At 39.5% G+C, this 26,692-nt stretch overlaps 1 long non-coding RNA gene across 3 annotated transcripts; it reads right to left on the reverse strand.

Moving 5' to 3' along the window:
• Positions 1 to 2,083: 2,083 nt before the first annotated feature.
• LOC105003493 lies at positions 2,084 to 22,252 on the reverse strand. Of its 3 annotated transcripts, none has more exons than XR_827115.1 (8): positions 22,080 to 22,252; positions 21,446 to 21,552; positions 9,992 to 10,142; positions 7,574 to 7,732; positions 7,269 to 7,473; positions 6,728 to 6,819; positions 5,046 to 5,255; positions 2,084 to 2,468 (listed from the first exon to the last, which is right to left on the reverse strand). It is a non-coding gene; the product is annotated as an uncharacterized LOC105003493 (long non-coding RNA). The 3 variants fall into 3 exon arrangements; XR_827117.1 differs by lacking the exon at positions 22,080 to 22,252 and adding an exon at positions 21,682 to 21,795; XR_827116.1 differs by lacking the exon at positions 6,728 to 6,819.
• Positions 22,253 to 26,692: the final 4,440 nt, after the last annotated feature.

A 26,692-nucleotide genomic window follows, 5' to 3' on the forward strand; every position in this document is an offset into this window, starting at 1 on the left:
AAAGTTTTGCCTACACAATGTGCCTCATTTCCAAGCCTGGGCTATCCCTATCAGAGAACTTAGCCTCTGGATGGTCACTGGCAACTCATTCTCATGTATCTTCAGAAACTAAGCTCTTGGAAAGCAGGAAATATATCAGTTGTGTTTCACAATGTACACTCCGTGTCCAGGCTAGTGCTGGCACATTCTGTATGTACAAGCTTCATTTACGTCAGTGATTTTTTGGATGACTTGAATAAATGAATAAAGGTTATAGATGTTGAGTAATGACCAGTTGCACATCTAAGACATGGCAGAAGTGAGACTTGAACTGCAGTCTGTCTGACCCCCGAATATCTCCTATATTTTGCTGCACATTAAGCAACTTACCTGTCCATGGCAACTAGAAAATTTAACTTGGCTTAAAGGTGAGTATTCTGAGGTCAAAAGTAATGGGATAGGAAGTGTGTAAGAACTTATTATAATCATCAGGCTGAGGTATTATCAAGCAAAACTCTGGACCCAAAGTTGGAAGAAGGTTCTTAGAGGATTTGACAGGAATAGACAATCTTTAAAATTCCCAGAAATGAGAACACTCTTTAACACCATACACAAAAATAAAACAGATTAAAACCCTAAATGTAAGGCCTGATACTATGAAACTCTTTGAGGAAAACATAGGCAGAACACTCTGACATAAGTTGTAGCAATATCCCTTTGGATCTGTCTCCTAGAGTAATGGAATAAAAACAAAAATAAACAGGACTTAACTAAGCTTGTAAGATTTTGCACAGCAAAGGAAATCATTAAAAAAACAAGAAAATACACAGAATTGATAAAATATTTGCAAATGATGTGACCAAGGGGTTAATGTCCAAAATATACAAACAGCTTTTGCAGCTCAATATCAAAAAACCCAACCCCAAAAATGAGCAGAAGAGCATAGACATTTCCCCAGAGATGCCATACAGCTGGCTAAGAGGCACATGAAAAGATACTCAACATCACTAATTATTAGAGAATACAAATCATAACTACAATGAGCCATCACCTCACACTAATCAGACTGGCCATCATCAAAAAAAAAAAAAAAAAAAAGTGAAAAAAAAACAAAACTAGTAGTAGAACTACCATATGACCCAACAATGCCATTCTGGGGCATATAGGTGAAGAAAACCATAATCTGAAAAGATACATGCCCCCAGTGTTCATTGCAGCGCTATTCACAACAGCCAAGACATGGAAGCGGTCTAGATGTGCATCAACAGATGAATGGCTAGAGAAGATGTGGTGCATATATACAGCATACTATTACTTGGCCATAAAAAAAATGAAGTAATGCAATTTGCAGCAACGTGGATGGACCTATAGATTATCATACTAAGTGAAGTTAAGAGACAAATATCGTATGATATTGCTTACACAGAGAATCTAAAAAAAATGATACAAATGAATTTATTTATAACACAGAAACAGACTCACAGATCTTGGAAACAAATTCATGGTTAGCAAAATGAAAAAGTAGGGCAGAGGGATACATTGGGAGTTTGGGATTAAAATATATACATATTTATATGTAAAATAAACAGGCACAAAGTAGATAAACTGCATGGCACAGAGAACTATACTCAATATCTTGTAATAACCTATAATGGAAAAAAATCTAAAAAAAGAATATGTATACATATATATAACAGAATCACTTTTCTGTACACCTGAAACAAACATTATAAATCAACAATATTGAAATAAAAATTTAAAAATTTTAATATCATACCTTTTTTAAAAAATAAAATTGATGATCTTATTGGAAGGGAGAATATGGGAGGAAGGAGAGGCAGAACATTCTCTGCAGGATAGTGAGATACTTGAAGGAGGCAGGAGTCTGGACAGTGGCAGTGGATATGCAGGAGACAGTATCAGAACATATACACACTGCTATATATACAATAGAGAACCAACAAGGATCTACTCTATAGCACAGGGAACTCTGCTCAATAGTCTGTAAAATCCTAAATGGGAAAAGAATTTGAAAACAAAGAGATACATGTATTGCTGACTGTACACCTGAAACTAAGGCACTGTTAATCAACTATAGCTCCAATATAAAATGAAAATTTTTTTAAAAGATTTTACCATTCCAAGGTTTTATACTTAATCTCTAGGTAAAAATGCCCCCTCTAACATCAGTAACAATTGACATCGTTAGCTTACTACACCGATTTTAAAATATTGGAAATAAAGTGATAGTAAGGTACCTGATCCATCTTTTGTTGCTCCTTTAGGCACTGCAGAAAAAGTCATCTCCAAATTCTGGGTGTCAGATGTACGTGGAACCACGTTCAAAATCAGAGGAAGAGGGAGGTATAGTTTTGAAATCTTCAGTCAGAGCAATTCTTCTGCCTTATTTATCATGTTCTTATTCTTTCCTTTTGGCAGAATCAAAGCCTTGCATCCTCCATGCATGCACTTCCCACACTTTCTTGACTCTAAAATGGCCAAGCAGCAGCGTAAATTTATTAACAGCTTTTGGTTTGTGGGGGTTGGGAGGGAAAGTGCTCCATAAAATGTCCAGAGATTACAATGTACACAGCTCATTTTTAGAGTGCTAAAATGTGGCCCCAAGAAAGTCTTGGAAGTAACAGACAACACATGTAATTAAATATAAAATCTTCAAGTACTATTAATGAGAAGCCTATATATTTTGTCCAAATGTGACTACTAGATATAACTACAAAATAGTGGGAACAACAAAAAGGGGAACAACAAAAAGGGGAACAACAAAAAGAGTTTTCACAGTAATTACAATTTTGAAGAAATAAACATGCATTTTAAAATTTCCTTGAAGCATGTAGACTATTTGGATTTGTTTCTGAAAACTGATAAATTGAAAAATTAATAGACTAATCAATATTTAAATATATAATAAAACAGGTGTTTTGACCATCAGTGTAAACTTTCTTGGTAAAAACTGAAGTGAAGTGAAGTCACTCAGTCGTGTCCGACTCTTTGCGACCCCATGGACTGTAGCCTATCAGGCTCCTCCGTCCATGGGATTTTCCAGGCAAGAGTGCTGGAGTGGATTGCCATTTCCTTCTCCAGGGGATCTTCCCCACCCAGGGATCGAACCCGGGTCTCTGGCATTGAAGGCAGACACTTTACCGTCTGAGCCACAAAGGAAGCTAGATCTAATTTCTATGTTAACTCTTTGATTTCTGGAGGAAAAAAATGTCTGTGCTCCATCACCTTTTAAATGGAAATCCATAAATGCAAAACATCAGATTAACTGTTCATTAGTCACCTTTTGACTCAATCGCTGATTCAGAAATTCAGAAGTGGAACACTGGGTTGTAGTCATCTAGTTCTTGCTGCTTCATTATAACGGTCCAGCCAAGCCCACCCACAGTGCCCACCAACAGAGCTAGACAGGCAGTCAAAGGAGAACACTTTTCTCAAAGGATCAGCACCTGATGAACCCCTCAAGTATCTCACTCTATAATCTGAGATACCACAGGAAGAATTAAAACCAGGACAAAGACATTGAATGCATATACCAAATTAAGAGAAGGTATGGAAGAAAAACAAATACTTCTGCTTTATTGACTATTCCAAAGCCTTTGACTGTGTGGATCACCACAAACTCTGGAAAATTGTTAAAGAGATGGGAATACCGGACCACCTGACCTGCCTCTTGAGAAATCTGTATGCAGGTCAGGAAGCAACAGTTAGAACTGGACATGGAACAACAGACTGGTTCCAAATAGGAAAAGGAGTACGTCAAGGCTGTATATTGTCACCCTGCTTATTTAACTTATATGCAGAGTACATCATGAGAAACGCTGGGCTGGATGAAGCACAAGCTGGAATCAAGATTGTCAGAAGAAATATCAATAACCTCAGATATGCAGATGACACCACCCTTATGGCAGAAAGCAAAGAACTAAAGAGCCTCTTGATGAAAGTGACAGAGAAGAGTGGGAAAAGTTGGCTTAAAGCTCAACATTTAGAAAACTAAGGTCATGACATCTGGGTCCCATCACTTCATGGCATATAGATGGGGAAACAGTGGAAGACTTTATTTCTGGGGGCTCCAAAATCACTGCAGATGGTGACTGCAGCCATGAAATTAAAAGATGCTTGCTCCTTGGAAGGAAAGTTATGACCAACCTAGATAGCGTATTAAAAAGCAGAGACATTACTTTGCCAACAAAGGTCTGTCTAGTCAAGGCTATGGTTTTTCCAGTAGTCATGTATGGATGTGAGAGTTGGACTATAAAGCAAGCTGGGTGCTGAAGAATTGATGCTTTTGAACTGTGGTGTTGGAGAAGCCTCTTGAGAGTCCCTTGGACTGCAAGGAGATCCAACCAGTCCATCCTAAAGGAAATCAGTCCTGAATATTCACTGGAAGGACTGATGTTGCAGCTGAAACTCCAATACTTTGGCCACCTGATGCAAAGAACTGGCTCATTGGAAAAGACCCTGATGCTGGGAAAGATTGAAGGCAGGAGAAGGGGACAACAGAGGATGAGATGGTTGGATGGCATCACCGACTCAATGGACATGAGTTTACTAACTCTGGGAGTTGGTGATGGACAGGGAGGCCTGGTGTGCTGCAGTCCATGGGGTCACAAAGAGTCGGACACAACTGAGCAACTGAACTGAACTGAACTGTGGAAGAAAAACACTAAGATCAAGAATACAGCGATACAGCAGGGGTCGGTGGGGGCAGATATATGGCAGAAACCAACACAAAATTGTAAAGCAATTATCCTCCAACTAAAAATATTTTATAAAAGGATAAACAAGCAAAAAAACACACGCCCAAACTTTACATCATGGAGACTAAGACTAGAAAATACCCTGATATTCTGTTGCCTCCTCTTTTGCCAATAGCTGAGCCCTAATCAACCTCAGGGCCAGAAGCACACTCAGACCCATCTTAACGTATTTCCTCAAAAAACCACTCCAAACAATGGGAAATAGAACCAAGACAGAATTCTTTGCCCGCACCCCTGCCGCTGATATCTCCCATTTATCTTGTATCCGGGCTACACTGAGCTACTCACCATCCTGAAGTGTGCCAGGCAGCTTCAAACATCTGTGCCTTTGTTTCTTCTGTTTCCTCTATCTGTAGATATTTTTGTATCCTATGTGGTTCTACTCGCAAAAAAATTCCAGTTTTATGAGGCAAGCCCCATTCATATCCTCTAACCATAATTAATTGTTAATAGGTGTTCCTTTATTTCAAGAGTTCCAGCTAGAGGGGCCTGAAGGATCTAGAAGAAAAAGTTTACCAAGTAATGAAAGTAATCATTATATATAACATTTATATATATAATACATTTCAGCCCAAACACAAAGCTGAAGAGGAAAATAATGATGAGATTTATGAACCAGAATTTCTTTCCCCATTTTGTTTATAAAGCTGTAGCTTCTACTATAAATATATAAGAGTTTAGGGTAAGCCTGGATTCCTATTGTAAAATGTAATAAGGATAGAAATTCAAGCATAATATCACTTTGTTCTGGGCTATAAAAACTCTATCAAGGCAGAACATCTTACCTTACAAAAGTAACTTCAAAAGTTAGCAAATATTCCCATTCAGTCAATCCCACCCTGGGCCAACACCCAGAATTATAAGAGGAACTTTTGAAGAGTATGGATTTCTTGGCTTCATTCATGGCCTGTGAGCCAGCATTTTGGGGTAGTGGGTCCAAGAATTAGTATTTTATAAAGGCTCCCCTAGGAGAAGGCAATGGCACCCCACTCCAGTACTCTTGCCTGGAAAATTCCATGGATGGAGGAGCCTGGTAGGCTGTAGTCCATGGGGTCGCTAAGAGTCGGACACGACTGAGCGACTTCCCTTTCACTTTTCACTTTCATGCATTGGAGAAGGAAATAGCAACCCACTCCAGTGTTCTTGCCTGGAGAATCCCAGGGATGGGGGAGCCTGGTGAGCTTCCGTCTATGGGGTCTCACAGAGTTGGACACAACTGAAGCGACTTAGCAGCAGCAGCAGCAGGTGAACTGAAGAACAATCAGGTTTACTGACTTAACTGATGGTTTTAATAATTGTCTGAGCTGGGCATATCAGTAAATGTTCTTTACAAGGACACATCAATAAACGTAAGCATTGGCGGGGGGGGGGTCACAATATCTGAATTCCATTTATGATGTCAGTTTCAGGAAAGATACGGGCACCAAGCTTGCTTTGTTTGCTACTTTGGCATTGTAGTAATGGGAGAAAAAGGACTGGAAAAAGTTTTAAGTCTCTAGCAAATTCCTAAAGAATGAAATGCTGACTGAGCTTAAAAGAAATGTTTCATGGCTGTCTTCAGTCTAAACAAGAAAATATTTGGGGGCAAAACTTTGTTAAAATTCACTTTGACTGATTTATCCAACCATGAATAAAGACTGTTTTTTCACACTTTAAAAGGCAGTGTGAAACTCTGTTTTTCTTTTATTTTTCACATGTCAATCACCAAAAGAGCTTAGTTTATAAGACTTTTGTTACATGATGACTACATCTTCTTAAATGAGAGAAGAACTTGGTTATGTTCAAAGAAATAAAAATTAATAGTAATAGAGTTTCTAAAAATTAGAATCCCTGCAGATCTAATTTACTGCTGATTTGGGGCTAATAATTCATATCGTAAAATAAAGGGAGATGTGAACCTAGTAGGCTCCATTAATTGGATGTTTCCTGACCATTCTCTAAGTGCTACTCTATGGGTAATCTATACATACCTGGTGATTAGTCCACTGTTAATATGTTTTCTTGTGTGCATGCCTCAGTGGGAACCGAGGACACTAGGGATCCAAGTGAATCCTTAATGAACCTTCATAGAAAATGATAAATGCGTCTGACTTTTCACATATTAAACTTAACATAGACTTGAATACAGTGTGGCTGGTAGGTTATAAGAACACCAAAGTGCATTTAAGGAGAATATTTGAAATTGTGTTGCAAACCATACATTTTCATGAATCTCCTTTCTGGGCTCTTTTGTTGTATTTGAGAAGTAAGCTCAGAGGCAAAAATAATACACCAGTTTCCTGGATCCAATCAACAAAAATAGACTTTAACTGTCCCTATAAAGTGTCAATCTGCCTTTTAGGCTATGATAAAGTTGACAGTACTCAGGAAAGCTGATTTAAAAACCATGGCTGTGCTAAGCATGAATAATACTACAATACTGAAATTCTTCTGGTTCCTTACACAAGAATTCACAGCTCTCACAATGCATGAATATGGTTTCCAGAGTAAAGGTAAAGTTGCAACACTCACAATCATCTGGGCGGGCAAGCAGCTCTGGGCTGTTTTCCGTCTTTGCTCTGCGGCTGTGTAGTGCAGACCACGTCAGTAAAGAAAGGCCTTACTGGGCCAGGTTGTATTTTCCAAAAATGGCCACGTTAGTATTTTCAGTCCCATGTGCTCTCGTAGAACTTGCTACTTGCCCAGCAAGAGATAGAGTTCATTTTACCTTTTTTCCCTTGATGAACAGAATGTGAAGAAAGTGATCTCTGTAACTTTGGAGGTTAAGTTAAAAAAGTTGACACAGCTTTCACCCAACTCTCTCTTGGGACACTCACCTTTGGAACCTGGTCACCATATTGCGGGGAAGATGAGCAGCTGTATGGAAGGGCCACATGGAGGTTTTCCAGCCACATCCCAGACAACAGTCAGCGTCAGCTGCCAGACACGTGAGTGCCCTTCAGATGATTCTGCCTTCAGCCTTCCAGTCATCCCACCTGATGTCCAGTAAAACAGAGACAAAATGTCCCTATCACACCCTGACTCCCCCCCACCCAAACTGCAAATCTGTGAGCAAAATAAACCCTATCATTAAGCCACAGGAGTGGTTTGTTTTGCAGCAACTGGAATACCTATCAAGTGTTTTGATTCTATTTCATCTTCTATCAACAATTGAAGTCACTTTCATCAGGAAAACAATAACTATTTAATAATGATTCTGTCTACAATGATTCATATATTCTGGTAACTGCTGTTTGTCTGCTATGCGTTTGGTCACTGTTGGACTGACATCATATGAGACAGCTCTGTGTGTGCAACTTGGACAGTGCAAATTTATTTAAAAATTATAAAATTAATTCATACTCATGATTCAAAATTCAAACTGTATAGATTTTTAGTAAAGAAAAAGTCCCATTTTGTTAACTTCTTCTCAATCTCACATCTTTTCGAGGTAACCATACCAAATCCAGTGTGTATCCCTGCAGACCCTTCCCTGCTTTTCTTTACCTTTACACATACACACTCACTCACTCATAAATATGTATCTTGAACATCCTCCCGCGCCGCCCAGAGATGATGGTTTCTTTTTAGTATGTTGTTAAAGCACTATCATACATAATACTGATGATAATTATGATCAGGACATAAGGATAAATGTTGATGCTTTTGAACTATGGTGTTGGAGAAGACTCTTGAGAGTCCCTTGGACTGCCAGGAGATCCAACCAGTCCATCCTAAAGGAAATCAGTGCTGAATATTCATTGGAAGGACTGATGTTGCAACTGAAATGCCAATACTTTGGCCACATGATGCGAAGAACTGACTCACTGGAAAAGACCCTGATGCTGGGAAAGATTGAGGGCAGGAGGAGAAGGGGACCGCAGAGGATGAGATGGTTGGATAGCATCACCAACTCAATGGACATGAGTTTACTAACTCTGGGAGTTGGTGATGGACAGAGAGGCCTGGTGTGCTGCAGTCCATGGGGTCATAAAGAGTCAGACACGACTGAGTGACTAAAGTGAACTAAACACATGTACTGTGGAAATATATGTATGTGCACAAAGACACATGGGCATATATAGATCTTCACTGAGGAATCTTCATACATAATGGGCTTCCCTGGTGGCTTAGTGGTAAGGAACCCACCTGCCAGTGCAGGAGATAGGGATTCTATCCCTGTGTCAGGAAGATGCCCTAGAGAAGGAAATGGCAACCCACAGCAGTATTCTTGCCTGAAGAATCCCATGGACAGAGGAGCCTGTTGAACTTTTGTCCATGGGGACACAAAAGAGTCAAATACGACTTAGCGACTAAACAATGGCAACTACATACATAATAAATATTTTCTTTAAATAGGACTGGTGGGAGGGTTAGCGGGAGATGAGGAAGAAAGTATAAATAATGAAACCATGTATAAAATAGATACACATGCTTTAAAGCACAGGATTCTTAGCTTCGTGCTCTGTGATGAACTAGATGGGTAGGATTTAAGGGTGGGTGGGAGGGAGTTCCAAGAGGGGGGTGATACATGTATACACATGCTGATTCACTTCATTGTACAGCAGAAACAACATTATAATGCAATTATACTCCAATCAAAAAATAAAACTATGCTTTAGAGAAAAAAAAGATAGGATTCCAGGCTTTGTTTTCTGTCAGTGGAAGAAAAATCATACCTGCAAGGTGGCTGCCACCAAAATTAACCAGCTACCCAGATAAATATAAGCAGCTTACACATTTTAGGCCTAAAAGACCCAAGAAGCATGATAATGATCAGGTCGGGGACAAAAGCATTCCTGGAGAGCAAAACTATGGACATTATTTAACCATCATAACATGCGCCAGGTTTCGGGTCACTGACAATAATTATGATTTGTAGAATGATAGATGTCAGCATGGCACTTCCCCAATTCCATCTGTCCTTAAAATACAAATGCTTCCCAGAGTAGATTTATCTTTTCAATTAACCTTCCTGTGGGTGCCAAGAAATTCTTTTGGGTTAGGCTGGTATGAAGGAGATGAATGATAGTGGTATTGGTGTTGATTTACTCACCAGTTATTCTTTAGGGCTGGTCCCTTCCAGTGCTGGGCTAACAAATGAATATTTAGCTGAATATTCTTTTTTTTTTTTTTTGAAATCTTTTTCTGAGTTTTTGAAATTTCAGGAAATGTTGAGAATCCCTGTTCTGTTTCTATGAAAAAAATTAGGGTATTATAAACAATGGTGTGGCTTTTGTGAGAGGCATACTCACCACTGAAAAGTAGATATCCTGTGATTCCTTGCTTCTGAGACATACCAGGAATTTCCAACACTGAAAAAATGTAGCCATCATTCTCATAGTATTTCCAAAATCAAAGGTACTGGGAAAATGCAAAGAAGTCAGGAGGAAGCCATGTATTCCCCTGTAGAAATAAAAAAATAAATAAAATTAAAGGAATGCCTAAGAAAATTTTTAGCATGCCATGGCTTTTGCAGATCAGCAAAACAAATTATTAAGAAATCTTAAGAGTGGAAAAAATCAAAGCAAGGCACATTACGAAAGTGCAAGAGTGAGTCAATATTAGTAAAAATCTATTAATATAATTCACTAAGTTATAAGCCAAAAAATAAAAATGACTTTCTTCTCCTTCTCATCATACCACTCTTCCCTTTCTGACCTATTCAGCCCAAAAGCCAGCATCTAGGGCCAGGAATAGACGGGTGTAGATTAGCTCTTGAGTGCTGCAAGAAGGGCAAACACAGGGGAGGCAGCAGCGGTGCTAAACAGAAGACTGGTTTTATACAAGAATTTTATCACATATGTAACACTCTTAAGGATAATAAAGGTCAGACTTCTTACTCTCAGAGGATGGATATTCAAATCTGGAAAGGCAGAAACCTCAAACTACTGAGTTGGATTAAAGTAAAAGTATCACTATAAAGAAGCACAAGCTGGAATCAAGATTGCCGGGAGAAATATCAATAACCTCGGATATGCAGATGACACCACCCTTATGGCAGAAAGTGAAGAGGAACTAAAGAGGCTCTTGATGAAGGTGAAAGAGGAGAGTGAAAAAGTTGGCTTAAAGCTCAGCATTCAGAAAACAAAGATCATTGGCATCTGGTCCCATCACTTCATGGCAAATAGATGGGGAAACAGTGGATGACTTTATTTTTTGGGGGCTCCAAAATGACTGCAGATGGTGATTGCAGCCATGAAATTAAAAGACGCTTACTCCTTGGAAGGAAAGTTATCACCAACCTAGATAGCATATGCAAAAGCAGAGACATTACTTTGCCAACAAAGGTCTGTCCAGTCAAGGCTATGGTTTTTCCAGTGGTCATGTATGGATGTGAGAGTTGGACTGTGAAGAAAGCTGAGCGCCAAAGAATTGATGCTTTTGAACTGTGGTGTTGGAGAAGACTCTTGAGAGAGTTCCTTGGACTGCAAGGAGATCCAACTAGTCCATTCTAAAGGAGATGGGTCCTGGGTGTTCTTTGGAAGGACTGATGCTAAAACTGAAACTCCAGTACTTTGGCCACCTCATGCGAAGAGTTGACTCATTGGAAAAGACCTTGATGCTGGGAGGGATTGGGGGCAGGAGGAGAAGGGGACGACAGAGGATGAGATGGCTGGATGGCATCACCAACTCGACGGACGTGAGTCTGAGTGAACTCCAGGAGTTGGTGATGGACAGGGAGGCCTGGCGTGCTGCGATTCATGGTGTCGCAGAGTCAGACACAACCGAGCGACTGAACTGAACTGACTGATCACTATAAAATCATGGCTTTCAATATATGGATGGATGGATGAGTGAGTGAGTGAGTGAGCGAAGTCGCTCAGTCGTGTCCGACTCTTTGCGACTCCATGGACTGTAGCCTACAAGGCTCCTCTGTCCATGGAACTTTCCAGGCGAGAGTACTGGAGTGGGTTGCCATTGATAGATATAGATATTAATAACATAGAGAACCACACAGACATAAGAGAGTGTACATATATAGGAATTTACGTATATTCTTTAGCTCAGTCCACTGAGAAGGATGTGAAGCAGTGAAACCCTTCAAATCAGAGAGAATTCCTTAGAGATCAACTCTTGGTTTCTAAGTAGCATTTTCTTCTAAGAGGGACCAGAGCTTCTTGGGAAAATGGCTGATTCTAGGGCTGGAGAAAGCAGAACACAAAACAAACTGGAGCATTTTCTTACACCAGAGAATCATTTGGAATCACTCACAGCATGAAGGGGATATACTAAAAGGACATAGAATGCCAATTTGAGAAGATCCATGGGTCAAATCTGGGTACACTGACATCAAAAAGGTAATTTTAGTAACAAATCATAACATGGCAAATTAAATGTTAAAACATAGGTTCATACTAATAAATGAATACAACTTTGACGATGAATGGATTTTTATACCCTTCCAAAGTAACTTTCCATAAAATAAAATTATTCAGTAGGGAAAGGAATAATAAGTTTATAGGAGAGAAACCTGACAGATAACGTCTTAATCAACTGATCAAATTGAACATCATTGGTAATGGGACAAATCAAAATCATGTATCACATGATAAGATACAATGCAAAGAACACAGCATTCCTTCTGTGAGATTTCCAGCTCTGATGCATAAGCTGAATGTAATCATGGGGAAATATCAGACAATCTAAAATTGAGAATAACCTACAAAATAATTGGCCCATAATTTTCAAAACTGTCAAGGTCAATAAAGCCTAGAAAAAGACTGAACCACTGTTCCATATTGAGGAGACCAAGGGGACATGATAAGTAAGTGCAAATACAAGTCTTTTCTTTAATAACAGCTTCATGAAGATAAAATTCATAACACATAAATTTCACCCTTATAAAGTACACGCTTTGATGTTCTTTTTACTATGTTCAGAGATGTGCAACCATCACCACCACTTAAAAACACTTTTATCACCCCAAAAAAGAAGCCTTGTGCCCAGTAGTAGTCACCCCTATTCCCTCTCCCAATATCCCCCAATCCCTAGGAACACTAATCTACTTTCAGTCTACGGATTTTCCCATTCTTGGCCTTTCATATAAATGGAATCACATAATATGTGATCTTTTGTATTAATATAATAACTGGCTTCTTTCATTGAGCATAATATTGTCACTCAGAGGTAGAGCATATGATTGCACTTCATTCTTTCTTTTGGCTGAATAAAACTCCATTACATGGAGCTAACACATTTTGTTTATCTATTCATCAATTGACAGACATCTGGGGTTGTTCCCATTTTTGGACTGTTATGAATAATGCTGCTATAAACGTGTGTATACTTTTTTGTATGGGTAGCATGTGATTCTGAACTGGGTATTATCGGGATGTGGTTGGAACATATGACAGAACTTGAATGGAATCTACATATTAGATGTTAGTAATGTTTCAGTGTTTAGTTTTGGTGGCTGTATTTTGATAATGCAAGAGAATATTTCTGGTTTGTAGGAAATATACACAAGGTACTTAGAGTTTGTGAATATTGTGTCAGCCACAAACTCTCAAATGGTTCCAGAAAAATAGTTATTTGTATTATAGTCACAACTCTTCTCTAAATTTGCAATTGTTTCTAGAGAAAGAGAGCTCACGAGGGAGAGATCACATTCATATAAACAGATACTAAAATATGTTTGATAAAATTCAGAAATTATTCTTTTAAATTGTAAAAATAGCTGAATAAATTGACATTTACTTAGCAAATGCATATTTGTTTTGATACATATCTCAAACAAAAGCCAGCATCATGCTTAATAATTAAACATTAAGGTATTCCTAATAAAGTCACAAACAAGGATGTCCATTATCACCGCTATTATATACCATTGTCCTTGAATTTCTAGCTAGCACAATAAGACAAAAATAGATATGAAATTCAAATATAAGTTAAAAAACATTTCAAATGAGTATGAATGCTTAGTAAGCTCACCAGTTAAATAACACATACACACACAAAAAAATAATTTTTCTATAAATCAAGAATAATCTGATAGAAGACTTAGATAGAATCTGATAGAATGCATCTGATAGAATGCATCTACTTATAATGAAATAAAAAGCCAAAAAGCAAATAAACTGAGAAAATTGGGGGAGATAAATATTCTTTGCACTAAAATAACTACTCCAAGCCATTAAGAAAAAATAAAAATGCCCTAGTAGAAAAATGGAAACTGGTATGAAAAGTTAATTCTCCAAAAGAAGATGGCAATAGACAAGTGAAAAAAATGTTCACTCTCTTATTAAAATGCAAATTAAAACAACAAAATATTACTTGTTTTTGTTCTTCAAACTGTCAAAAATTTTTATGAGTGCAAGTGTGTAGAGTAATCGGTATTCTTGCTGTTGCTGATAATACATCCACATTAGTACAGTATTTCTAGAAGACAATATGACTTATACAAACTAAATTTTAAATATTATATCTTTTAGTCCAGTAATTTCACTTCTAGGAATTCACTTTAACAAAAAATGTAAATATATTTATGTTCTTGATTCATAGACATAGAAAACAAACTTATGGTTACCGAAAGGGGAAGAGTGTGGAAGAGGGATGGATTAGGAGTTTGAAATGAATAGATTTACACTACCTTATATAAAATAGATAAGCAATAAGGATTTACTGTATAGCCTCAGACGGTAAAGAATCTGCCTGCAATGCAGGAGACCAGGGTTCAATCCCTGGGTTGGGAAGATCCCCTGGAAAAGAGAATAGCAACCCACTCCAGTATTCTTACCTGGAGAATCCCATGGACAGAGGAGCCTGATGGGCTAGAGTCCGTGGGGTGGCAAAGAGTCTGATGTGACTGAGTATACAGCAAATACATAAGGAACTATATTCAATATCTTATAATAACCTATAATTGAAAAGAATCTGAAGAATATATATATATATATCGACATATATATATAACTGAATCACTTTGCTGTACAAATTAACGATACTGTAAATCAACTATAATTCAATAATTTTTTTTAAAATTTAGCTTCATGGATGTTTATTAAAGCATTAATCATAATGACAAAAAAATCACAACCTAAATGTCCAACAGCAGAGGACTAGTTGACTAGTCTGTAAAATTTTGATATGACTATAAAAATGTTATATGAAACATGTTCACAGAGGACTGTTCCGCATTATTGCAAAATGCCATCCATAATACATATCCATCCCTATGCTATAAATAATTGGTTTATACATATCAACCTGTTAATAATGGTCATTTTGCTTGTTCACATTTTCCACTTTTCCCAAAATTTATTTCTATAACCAGAGAAGTCATCACATCTTCTTTAAAAAGAAAAAAAAAGAAAAAGGTCCAGAAGTGTTAGATAAGTCAATAACATGCAGTGAGAAAAAACAGAGCTTTTTCTTTTTAAAAACTTTTTATTTTGTATTGGAGTATAGATGATTAACAAACCATGTTGTGACAGTTTCAGGTGAACAGCGAAGGGACACAGCCATACATACATAAGTTGTCCATTCCCCCCCAGACTCCCTCCCATCCAGGCTGCCACATAACATTGAGCAGAGTTCCATGTGCTATACAGTAGGTCCTTGTCGCTTATCCATTTTAAACATAGCAGTATGTACATGTCCATCCCCAAATCCTCAGCTATCCCTTCCCCGCATCCTTTTCCCTGGCAACCATAAGCTTGTTTTCCAAGTCTGTGAGAATAACAGGGCTTTTTCTTATCAACCAAGTTCGGCTCTGGATCTGAAGTCTCAAGTGACTGCCAACCAACCACAACTGAGGCCTCTCTGGAAGAAGTGGAGGTAGGTCATAAGCCCACTTTACATTTTGATATTTGGACAAAGCTTGGAATGTTGTGTTCAGCTAGGAGAGGTACACAAAAGTACAGTTTTCTGGAGAGTCTGGTTTTCTCCCTCTGGGAGAGAACCAGAGGATTCTACGATTAACAGCCAAAGGAGATGAAGAGCTTTAATCCACTGAAAAGAAGAATTAAGGGGAAGATGTAAAATGCTCTTCAAATTTTCCAAGTGGCTATCATGAGAAAGAGAGATTTGATTCATTATCCTAGTGGTTCCAAAAACAGAACAAGAACCAATGCACAGAAATTTCCCAGATAGTATCTGGGGAAAACTGTAAGATGGAACGTGCTCTCTAACTCTCCAGCTTCTCCATCCACTTAGGCTTCCAAGTCTTCTTTTGCTACTCCTCTTCCATGACCTACTGAATATCCAATGTTAATAATTTGTTACTAATGGCAGAAGACCAAAGGGTGATTTGTGATAGAGTGGTATAATATGCTTGCAAATTAATATAATCTGATGAATGATTATATTCCATATTGGTGGGAATTTATTGGAGGAGGAATCCTCCTGAAATTCATTGACAGGTAAATGAGCGTGAATGCAACCATGTATACTCTCCTTGAACCCAATGAATGAGAACAAATCAAAAGCTCTGACCTTCCTATCTGATTCTCATTCATCAGGCTTACACTCGAGATGGCAATCTTAGGCTGCCTTCCTATCTTTCAGACTACTGCCGAGGGAAAAATGGCATCCTGCCTTCCAAGTGGCACCTTCACATTATTGATCCTGTCCTCTGGGACATGACCTTCCAACTCTCCATTGCTGATAGTCCAAAACTGCTAACAATAGTGGAGACATAATCAGACCTCAAGCATAAGACAAGAACCAGAGCATTTAATGACAACTGGATCTTAAATGATGGGAAAATTAGATTTCACTTCCCTGGTAGCTTTATCTTCCAGTTTCCCAACTCATAATCCTTTATCTTGTGGAATAACCAACTGCCTCCAGCACTCCATAAACACAAGCCTTTCCACACCTTCCTGTTACCTCCATCTGGAATGCCCTTTAGATTTGTTATTGCCTGGATAACCTCTGTCCATCCTTGACTCGGCTCAGGATGCATCTGCTCCTCCAGGCAGCCTTCCTTCAATCCCAGGCTCCGTGGCATGCTTCCCCGCTGCATCCCATTTGAATCTCCACTGTATCATCTTAGACCAAGTGCTGTCCAAGAGAAACCTAACAGGGGCCACATGTATTTAATAGCACAGTTTTTAAAAATTAAAAAGAAACAAGTGAAATTAATTTTAAGTATTTTATTTAGCCCAGCATATCCAGGGCTTCCCTGGTGACTTAGATGGTATAGAATCTGCCTGCAATGCAGGAGACCCAGATTCAATCCCTGGGGTTGGGAAGATTCCCCTGGAGAAGGAAATGGCAACCCACCCCAGGATTCTTCCCTGGGAAATCCCATGGACAGAGGAGGCTTGTGGGTTACAGTCCACAGGGTTGCAAAGAGTCTGACACGACTGAGCGACTAACACACACACAATCCAGAATGTTATCATTTCAACAGGTACTATCATACTAAAAATTGTCTATTAGCTATTTTACATTCTTTTACCATTTCAAGCCTTCAAACTCCACTGTGTTTTTTACATGTAGAGAACATCTTATTTCAGACCAGCCACATTTTAAGTGCTGAATAGTCACTCATGGCTAGTAATGACTGTGCCAGACAGCCAAACCTTAAGCTGAAATAATCTGCTCATGGGTTTGCCTCCGCTACTGGAAGACAAGCCACTCAAGGACAAGGTCAGTTTCTTGCCTCTGGTTTCATCAGCGTTGCATCAGTGCCTGACATCCACTGAGTGTTCAGCTAATGTTTGCTAAACTAAACTGAAGGTATTTTGAGAGAAGGTGGAATTCTAGCAGCTGCTCAAATGAAGAGCAGCTTATGTGTACTTATAATAATAATGGTGATAGGAATAATGGCTGCTATTTTGGTCTTGGACTTCATGTTCTTTGCTTTTTAACTATATTATTTAGTCCTCACAACAACCCCATGTACTAGGTAGCATTATTACCTCCACTTTATGGCTAAAGAAAATTGCCCCAAATCATACTGCTATTAAGTGGAAGAGCCAGGACTTCCTGAAATAGTTACAGAAAAGCAAACAACAAACACACATCCCATAATAAATACAAAGTTGAAAGAAAATAAATGATATTCACAGATGTGATAAACCTATTCCAATAGGTAAACCTATTCTTGAATCTCCTTTACCAACTTCACCACCATCTTTTTTGGAGGTTTCATGATCTGCTGAGCTTTATCTTATCCAGGTGTACCTCTTTCCATGTTCCTGAACCAGATCTTTCTGATTTGAAATTACGTATCTTTCAAGATTGCCTTCTTAGCTGCTTGCATTCTGCCTGTCTTGTCAACATGGCAGTGCTTTTCACAAACCACTCCAGTGAACAGTCGTCTTTGGGTATGGAGAGAGAGTGGGGTATAAGCTGTTTTCCTCCGCACACTTCCCCCAGAGGACCCCTCCATCTCGCTCACATGGCCTGGGGCGAGGAGGGCTGGGAGGGAGGTGAGCCATCACTGCTGATGTGCGCTTTGTGTACGGAAACTAGGCTGAACTGTGCTTAAGGAAAATGATAGATAGATTTCCAGTTTTGTGTGTGAGTGTGTACAAAAATTCCATTATCTCTAAACCACAGGAACCAGAACCACATCTGGCAAAGGAAATAAAGCTGGAGACGCAAGGAAAGAATAGATTAGGAGAAGCCTTGAAAGCAGGCCGCTGCATTTAGATTTGATGTGGTGGGAAATAAAGAGCCCTCGGGGGTTTCTGAGCAAGGGAGTGATGTGATGAAAACAGTGATTAAGGAAGATGAAATGCAAGCGGGATGAATTAAAGGGCGGGACTAGGATCTGACAGGAGGCAGTCACCCGGGTGCTGGGAGACAGACAGTGAGAGAGAAAGCCAGGGGATTAGGAAAGGCAACCGTGATTCTCCATGAATGAACACACACCATCCTGAAGTCACTTTACTACCAAGTTACCACCAGCTCTTTATGCTCTTACCCTATTTGGAAAGGCAAAAATAAACCCACGAGGAGCTGAGTGTTTTCATTAAAATGATAATAAAATTTCATCTCTGTGAATGTAATGGTTTAAATGTATGTGCACCCTGCTGAGTAAATGGGCTTCACCGTGAGCCAGTGGAACAGTTAGCAGGCAGAAATGGAGCTCAGAGAGATTGATATTAGGCTTTCATTCATGAATAAACAAATACGGCGAAAACAAAGCAGTTTTTTATGGAGAAAGATAAACATCATAAGATACCACTTATATGTGGAATCTAAAAAAATATCATACAAATAAACTTATATACAAACCAGAAACAGACTGAGACACAGGAAACAAATTTATGATTACCAAAGAGGGAAGGGAGGGATAGGAGCAGGAGGGATAAAGAGTTTGGGAATAAGAGATGCACACAATTATATATAAAACAGATAAATAACAAAGTCCTACTATACAGCACAGGAAACTATATTCGATATCTTGTGATAACCTATAATGGAAAGAATCTGAAAAAGAATATATATAATATAGGATGCTTTTGAATTTTGGAGCTGGAGAAGACTCTTAAAAGTCCCTTGGACAGCAAGGAGATCAAATTAGTCAATCCTAAAGGAAATAAATTCTGAATATTCATTGGAAGGACTGATGCTAATACTTTGGCCACCTGATGCAAAGAGTAGACACATTGGAAAAGACCCTGATGCTGGGAAAGATTAAAGACAAAAGGAGAAGCAGGCAGCAGAGGATGAGATGGTTAGATGGCACTGACTCACGGCATATGAATTTGAGCAAACTGTGGGAGATAGCGAAGGACAGGGAACCCTGGTGTGTTGCAGTCCATGGAGTCACAAAGAGTCAGACATGACTTAGTGACTGAACAACAATATATATTTTTTATATATAAAACTGAATCACTTTGCTGTACACATGAAACTGATACAACACTGTAAATAAACAATACTGCAATAGAAAAATCCTTTAAAGCAGCCTCTTCTGGACGTAGCCCATAGAACAGAGTACACTTGGCTGTCCCAAGGGGCAGTCCCAACCAAGAGTGCACCGAACTTACTGCCCTACAGTACTCTGAAATCATCCTTTCCAAGTCATATTCCACAGTGTTAGAAATCCATAAAGAACTTGGGTTAACCAACACTTTTTGCCAATGCCCTATGCCCTAAGTCATCATGTGCTCTAATACTGGCTGCAATTTTAAAGGGTCCAGAGATGCAAACGTTCTTTTCATTCAAGTTTAGATCTGGAAAGAGACTTGAGAACATTTAAACCCAAAGTTTCAGAATATTTTTGAGCTGCACACAATGGAAATACAATGGATAAATATTGAAATGGGCTCCTTGGGTTGGGACCATGGTAAAAGGCCCCAGACTCCACCTCCTCATACTCCTCCTTTGCTCCCTTAAAGCCCACTCTACCTACAGCTCACACACATTGGAACAGAGCCTGAAGCCCTCCTCAGGACTTTGGGACTGAAGGGAAAGTAATCTGCAAAACACTGAAGAATCTAGTATTTTGTTTTATTTCGACTTCTTGTGACAGATGAAAAAACTGAAACCCAGAAAGCTAAAATGGAATTTCCATTTCCAGCCACTAAATAACTCAAAAAGCTGCCTCTTAGAAACCCCCAGAATGCTGGCTATATGCAAATATCCATTTAAACATATCAAATGAACTCACAAAGGCATAAACTCATCAATTTGAAAACTATGACCCAGCAATTTCACGGCCAAGTATGTGCCCCAGAATAGTGTGGAGATGCACTACTGGGTTACGGAATCACTTTAGTAAATTGCAAATGGCCTATTTTTTTGGTATGTGAAATAGACTAAATCAAACTGGATCATAACTGAATAGACAACAAGAGTGTTATTTTGAGAAACTTTTTTCCACATACAATGTATACACAGATACACAGAAATGTACACTTGTATGTTCTGGGTTTCCATGTACAGTGTATGTTTTACTGTGAATATAGAAAAAAACGTTTTTGAGAAGCTTTTGTATGTTAATACAGAAAATGAACAAGAACACTGGTCAAAGTATTGCTCACCATAGTGCAAAATTAGAAACAATCTAATTACTCACGGAGAAGGCAATGGTACCCCACTTCAGTACTCTCGCCTGGAAAATCCCATGGATGGAGGAACCTGGTGGGCTGCAGTCCATGGGGTCGCTAAGAGTCGGACACGACTGAGCGACTTCACTTTCACTTTTCACTTTCATGCATTGGAGAAGGAAATGGCAACCCACTCCAGTGTTCTTGCCTGGAGAATCCCAGGGACGGGGGAGCCTGGTGGGCTGCTGTCTATGGGGTCGCACAGAGTCGGACATGACTGAAACTACTTAGCAGCAGCAGCAGCTAAGTCATCAACAGGAGAATGAAGATAGATAGATAAACAGGTAGACTGATGTCTATTCACAAATCATTAGAATATATACTAGTTAAAATGAATGGACCAGACATTTGTTGCTGAAAGCTAATGCTAAATTCATTAAAAAAGCAAGTTGAAGAATGATATGTAGATAAAGTTTAAAGTTTTAAAACATGCAAAACAAAGAGTACCCACTGTTGAAAGATACATGTGTATACAGAAGAAGTACGAAAGATGCAAATTCGGGACAGTGTTAATTTCTGGGGTGGGAGGAAGGGAATCACGGGTAAAGGAGGAATCCACAAAGAACTAGGTCTGAAATGAACTCATCCCAATGTTGGGGTTGCTTAAAACTCGATAGCACACACAGTTTTGTTATTGTATTCTCCCTAATTTTTGTTGTTGATTAAAAAAATATTTTGTAAGTCACAGATGCTTACCTGAGACCAGATGGCTGATTGATGGGATCATCTGGAAGAAAGCTAGTCAGGACCCTGAATCTGATTTCCAAGTCAGTCCTCTTTCCACATGGCTCCCAATTCAGGATCTGTTTGCAAATGAAAGATTTGCATCATTCTGGTGTGAATCTTAGCAACTTATTTTTACCTGAGAGACACTGTTCCCTACAGTCCACCAAGGCCACACTTGCTATGACTAGAAAGAGCACAAAGCTCACTTGCTCTGCACGGCTGAGCTGCTGCTTCCCAGCTTGTCACTTGGCTCTGTTTTCCAACTTCGCTCATGCCTTGAAACAAAACACTGAGCCACTGAAAGGTCGGTAGAAAGATGATCTAAACGTGCAGAAAGTATAAGCAAAAAGAGAAAGAAAAACAGAGTAGAGGGAAGATTCAGCTGCATGGGAGATCTAGACAAAGTCAGGGGTCACCGTCAAATTAAAGTCAGAATACTGCTAAGGAGCCATAAAACACACAGAGGGTTATTTTAGAAGATGGAAAAAACTTGAAATAATAGCATTTCCTACCTTTCACAATCTAATACACAATCTAATGGGAGGGGGCTTATTAACATTTTTTCTAGTCTATTTTAAGACAAAAACAAAACGACAAATGATACCTTGGCAATGGCTGGCAGAGATTTATTATGCTTCAGAAAAGTTCACGGCAGTGGTTTTTATCATTGGGTCCATTATACTCTTCAAGTTACATAAGAGGCTCTTTCTTCTTCTTTCTCTTCTCTAAGCATAACTTCTGGGTCAGCTTTAGCTTTTTGAGTGTATAAGCCAGAGCTTTCTGCTGTTCAAAAAGAAGGTAACTCTTGCAGTAGAGCGCCAGGAATACATCTTACTCTGGAGTCAAGCATTCAACTGTATGGGAATATGTTTTTAGACACTTCTCACTCTGGGATGCCTATCCATTATCATGAGCTGTGAAAGTATTCTTTTCAAGACTTCCCCGGCAGTCCAGCGGCTAAGATTCCACACTCCCAATTCAGGGGGTTTGGGTTTGATCCCTATACCACAATTTTCCCTGGTGGCTTAGATGGTAAAGCGTCTGTCTACAATGCGGGAGACCTGGGTTCGATCCCTGGGCCGGGAAGATCCCCTGGAGAAGGAAATGGCAGCCCACTCCAGTACTATTGCCTGGAAAATCCCATGGACAGAGGAGCCTGGTAGGCAGTCCATGGGGTCGCAAAGAGTCGGACACGACTGAGCAACTTCACTCACTTCACCACAACTAAATGTCTCCCATGGCACATTTAAAATTTTGAGCAGCCAAATAGCTAAATAAATTTTTTTTAAGAGAGAGAGAGAGAAATTACTCTTTTCATACTGCTGGAGAAAACTCAGACCTGTGACAGAATTCCTTCTGTTGTCCTGAGAGCAAATGTAACAATTAACCTTTACTCAACATTTACTCTTCTAAATACTTGACCTCATTTAGTCATCACCACCTTCTCAGGAAGACACTACTGCTACCCCATTTTGTAGATAAGAAAACTGAGATACTGGAAGGTTAAGTATAATAATATCCTTCAGGTCACCCAGAAGAAGTGGTAGGGCTGGGATTTGAACCCAGCCAGTTGGTTCTAATAGCCTGGGCTTCTATGCGCCCCTCTGTCCAGGAGGTGGTATTTAAAATAAATGAAGGTGGTTATTGAAATTACAGCACCAGGTTATGTTACAGCCAGGAGCCTCTGCTTCAGATAAAGTAACTTTAAGAGGGAAGTATTTACACACTAGTGAAGGTGACATCAAGGAGATCCAACCAGTCCATTCTGAAGGAGATCAGTCCTGGGTGTTCTTTGGAAGGAAGGATGCTAAAGCTGAAACTCCAGTACTTTGGCCACCTCATATGAAGAGTTGACTCATTGGAAAAGACTCTGATTCTGGGAGGGGTTGGGGGCAGGAGGAGAAGGGGACGACAGAGGGTGAGATGGCTGGATGACATCACTGACTCGATGGACGTTGGTGATGGACAGAGAGGCCTGGCGTGCTGCGATTCATGGGGTCGCAAAGAGTCGGACACGACTGAGCGACTGAACTGAACTGAACTGAACTGAACTGAAGGTGACATCAGAATCCTCTCCTTACGGCTTGTAGCAACCACGTTGGCTTTGGGGCTCCTGTGTATTCTACCCCGTCTAAGTTATGGCTAATTTCTGCTACGTTCCTCAACCCCCAGAGAATGACAGTAGTGATGGATTTGGAAATGATGTTAGATAATCGGAAGGCTTAAGCTCGAGTTCAGTACTGCCACCTACTAACTAAATGGATGTACTTTCCTCGTCTGTGAAATGAGAAAAAGAATCTTGCTATATAGGATAGTGAGAGACAGGGGCAAGGAGAACTGTGATCGTACACTTTCACATTGTTGACCCAGGAATTTTTTCCCCTTTGTTCCATAAGTCAAAGCAAAACAACAAAATGATGTAAACATCTGTGAAAGACCCATGTGGATACCCAAAAACTTTCTATTGTTTCCTTTCTATTAATGTTAACTTTCGTTAAGTCATTTTTCCTTTTTTATTTTTCATCTCTTAAGAGGAGGGATATTGATCACTGAAGTCTCTTCCAACTTTGATATTTTATAATCCATTTCATCCTAGATTTAGGAGAAGCAAGCCAGGGTTTTTGCTTATTTTTAAAATTAATTAATTTATTTAAAATGAAACAATGATGAGTATTTTTAATGATAAAAGGCATAATTTCACAAAGAATATAGACATCTTACACCATTAGACACCTTAACAGCAAAAAAGCAAAGATACATAAGGCAAAAATCAGAAGAAATATAAAGGAGAAGAAAAAATATATAATCACAGACATACTAACATTTCTCTGAGAATATTTTATCAAGCCACAGAAAAAATAAGAATAGGAGCATCGTGAGTGATGTCATTAATAATTTAAATATAATAGATTTATATTTAATTAATTTATATAATCATATCCTACACAAATATATATAAAATTCTTTATCTCACATGTTGTTATTAGAAAATAATGAGCCAGGGCTTTTAAATGGTAGTTTGGCTACTTGTAGTTACCTTACCTCCTAAAGTGAACATATGCCTAACATCTGACCAGTCATATAGGATCCATGAGAAAATCTGACAGCTCTAATAATTAATTGCCCCCAAGTTCAAGTGTTAACGAGAGTTGAAGTCTACACCAGAACTAGGTGGATATCTGGTTCAGCCAGCAACCTGCCAGAAGTAGGGGTGGTGGCATTCCAACACTTTCGTTCTGGGTCATGCCAGACATGTAAGAAATTCGAGGGTGCTTCAAGCCCTATGATCTCATGTGACTGCTTCACTGATAAGTATCATTTGAAAATGATGTTGGGTATGACCAGCTGTAGCAAGCTGGGAGCCAGAGCCAGGTCTTTCCACAGAGATACACATCAAATGTGGCCACTGTATCTTGAGGAAATGACTGGAGCATGGTCTTGAAGCAGCTGCATGCCAGCTGAATGATCTGGCTCTGATCACAGTCTGTTACCCAGGCTCCCCACCCCCAGCCATCCCATCCCAGCCTGAAGCAGATGCTGGGAACAGTCACCCCATCAGCAGCCTCAAGATCCATCACAGTGCCCACGAGCTGAGTGGCGGGAACGGTCACAATGAGATAAGCATGGGTGGCCTCCCGAATCGCCGTGCACTGGACACCCATTAATAATTCAGTCTGTGTGTCTAGCCCATCATGCTCACCCTGGCAAGGGCCTCTGCACTGGCCATTCCCTTCAGAAAAGCTTGGTCCCCAGGTCTCATACAGCTGGCACCTTTATGCAATTCAAGTTTTATTTCCAGTGTTACTTTCTTAAGTCTTCCACACTCACACCCTCCCAGACTCTCTATCACAACACTCTGTTTTATATTTCATATAGCACTTCTCACTACTTGGAATGATTCTGTTCATTTACTTTTCTGGTTTATTATCTATTTCCCCTTTAGAATGTTAATTTAATGAGAACCAAAATCTCCTCAGTCTTCTCCAATCTATTCCCAACATGTAGAAAAATATCTAGCAGATAATAAGGAATTGATAAAAAATTAGTAAAACTAATGTATGAGTTAATGAGTTAATTCTATCTAGGACAGGTGTGTCCTGGTGCCAAGAGGGCTCCTCTCACCGTGCTCTGCCATGGTAGTAAGATTTCAAGGCTCCAGGGGAGATTTCGTAGACACCTCTAAATATGTCCCTATTTCCTGAGCTATTTCTGTCTTCTCCCCCATTAAAGCTCTGAGAATTTCTCTTTGATCTGTAGGAGCTGGCCCCCAACATCTATACTTATCCTATGTAACTTTTTCACTTAGGAATGATTTAGGTCGCAAGTAACAATGATAACAACACCCTATTGTAGTGCACTGCAATGTCAACAAACGAATCATTTTCTCAGGAACCAATCAAGAGGTATTGGGTCTGGTGTCAGTGTCACAGCTCTATTATGTAGACATCTTGGCTTTCTCTCCTCTAAACCACCTGCTCCTAGTATACACCTCTCATCTGGTGCTTGTCACATCTCAGTCACATCCTGGCACCACTAGGCATTATTTCTGAACTCCAAAGAAGGGGAAAAACAAAGGGAGAAAAAACCATGCCATGTGAATTTGTTGTTCCTTCTTCCTGGGAAAACAAAAGCTCTCTCAGAATCCATATCCAGCCCTTTTCTATTTATATCTCCTGCCCTAGTATTGGGTCTCAAGGCCATCTGCAGACCAGTTCCCGACACAGGGCAGTGAGATCACAGTGACTGGTTTAGACTGTCACACCGTATCTCCTGGGGCTGGAGAAGGGACCCACTTTCTATGAGATCAAGATGTTGCCACATGCTCCTGAACCAACAGATACATCACAACTAAATGGCCTTAGGGTGGACATTTCACCCAAAATTGGAGCTGAGACTCTGGGGAATTGAGAGTGGAAAGCAGACCCCTTGAGCCATCATGTTTCTGAACTTTCTGAAGATTTGACTCTTCCAAGTGTTTAAATTCCATCATATGCTTAAATATCTACCCAATATATTCTCTTTTTTCCTTAAGCTGGCTCAAAGATTGTTTCTGTTATTCAACACCAAAGGGTCTTTGTTACAGGAGCATCTAGACCCAGCATCCATCAAGGCCAGTCAGGAGGAATGGTTGCTTCAGGGTGTCAGACATTCCACTCCTATCCCCCTCAGGAAAGGCAGCCCTTTGGACCAAACACTCTGCTCCCCTCAAGGTGACCC

Source organism: Bison bison, unplaced genomic scaffold (assembly GCF_000754665.1).
Source record: "Bison bison bison isolate TAMUID 2011002044 unplaced genomic scaffold, Bison_UMD1.0 scf7180017864469, whole genome shotgun sequence".
Classification (NCBI taxonomy): Eukaryota; Metazoa; Chordata; class Mammalia; order Artiodactyla; family Bovidae; genus Bison; species Bison bison.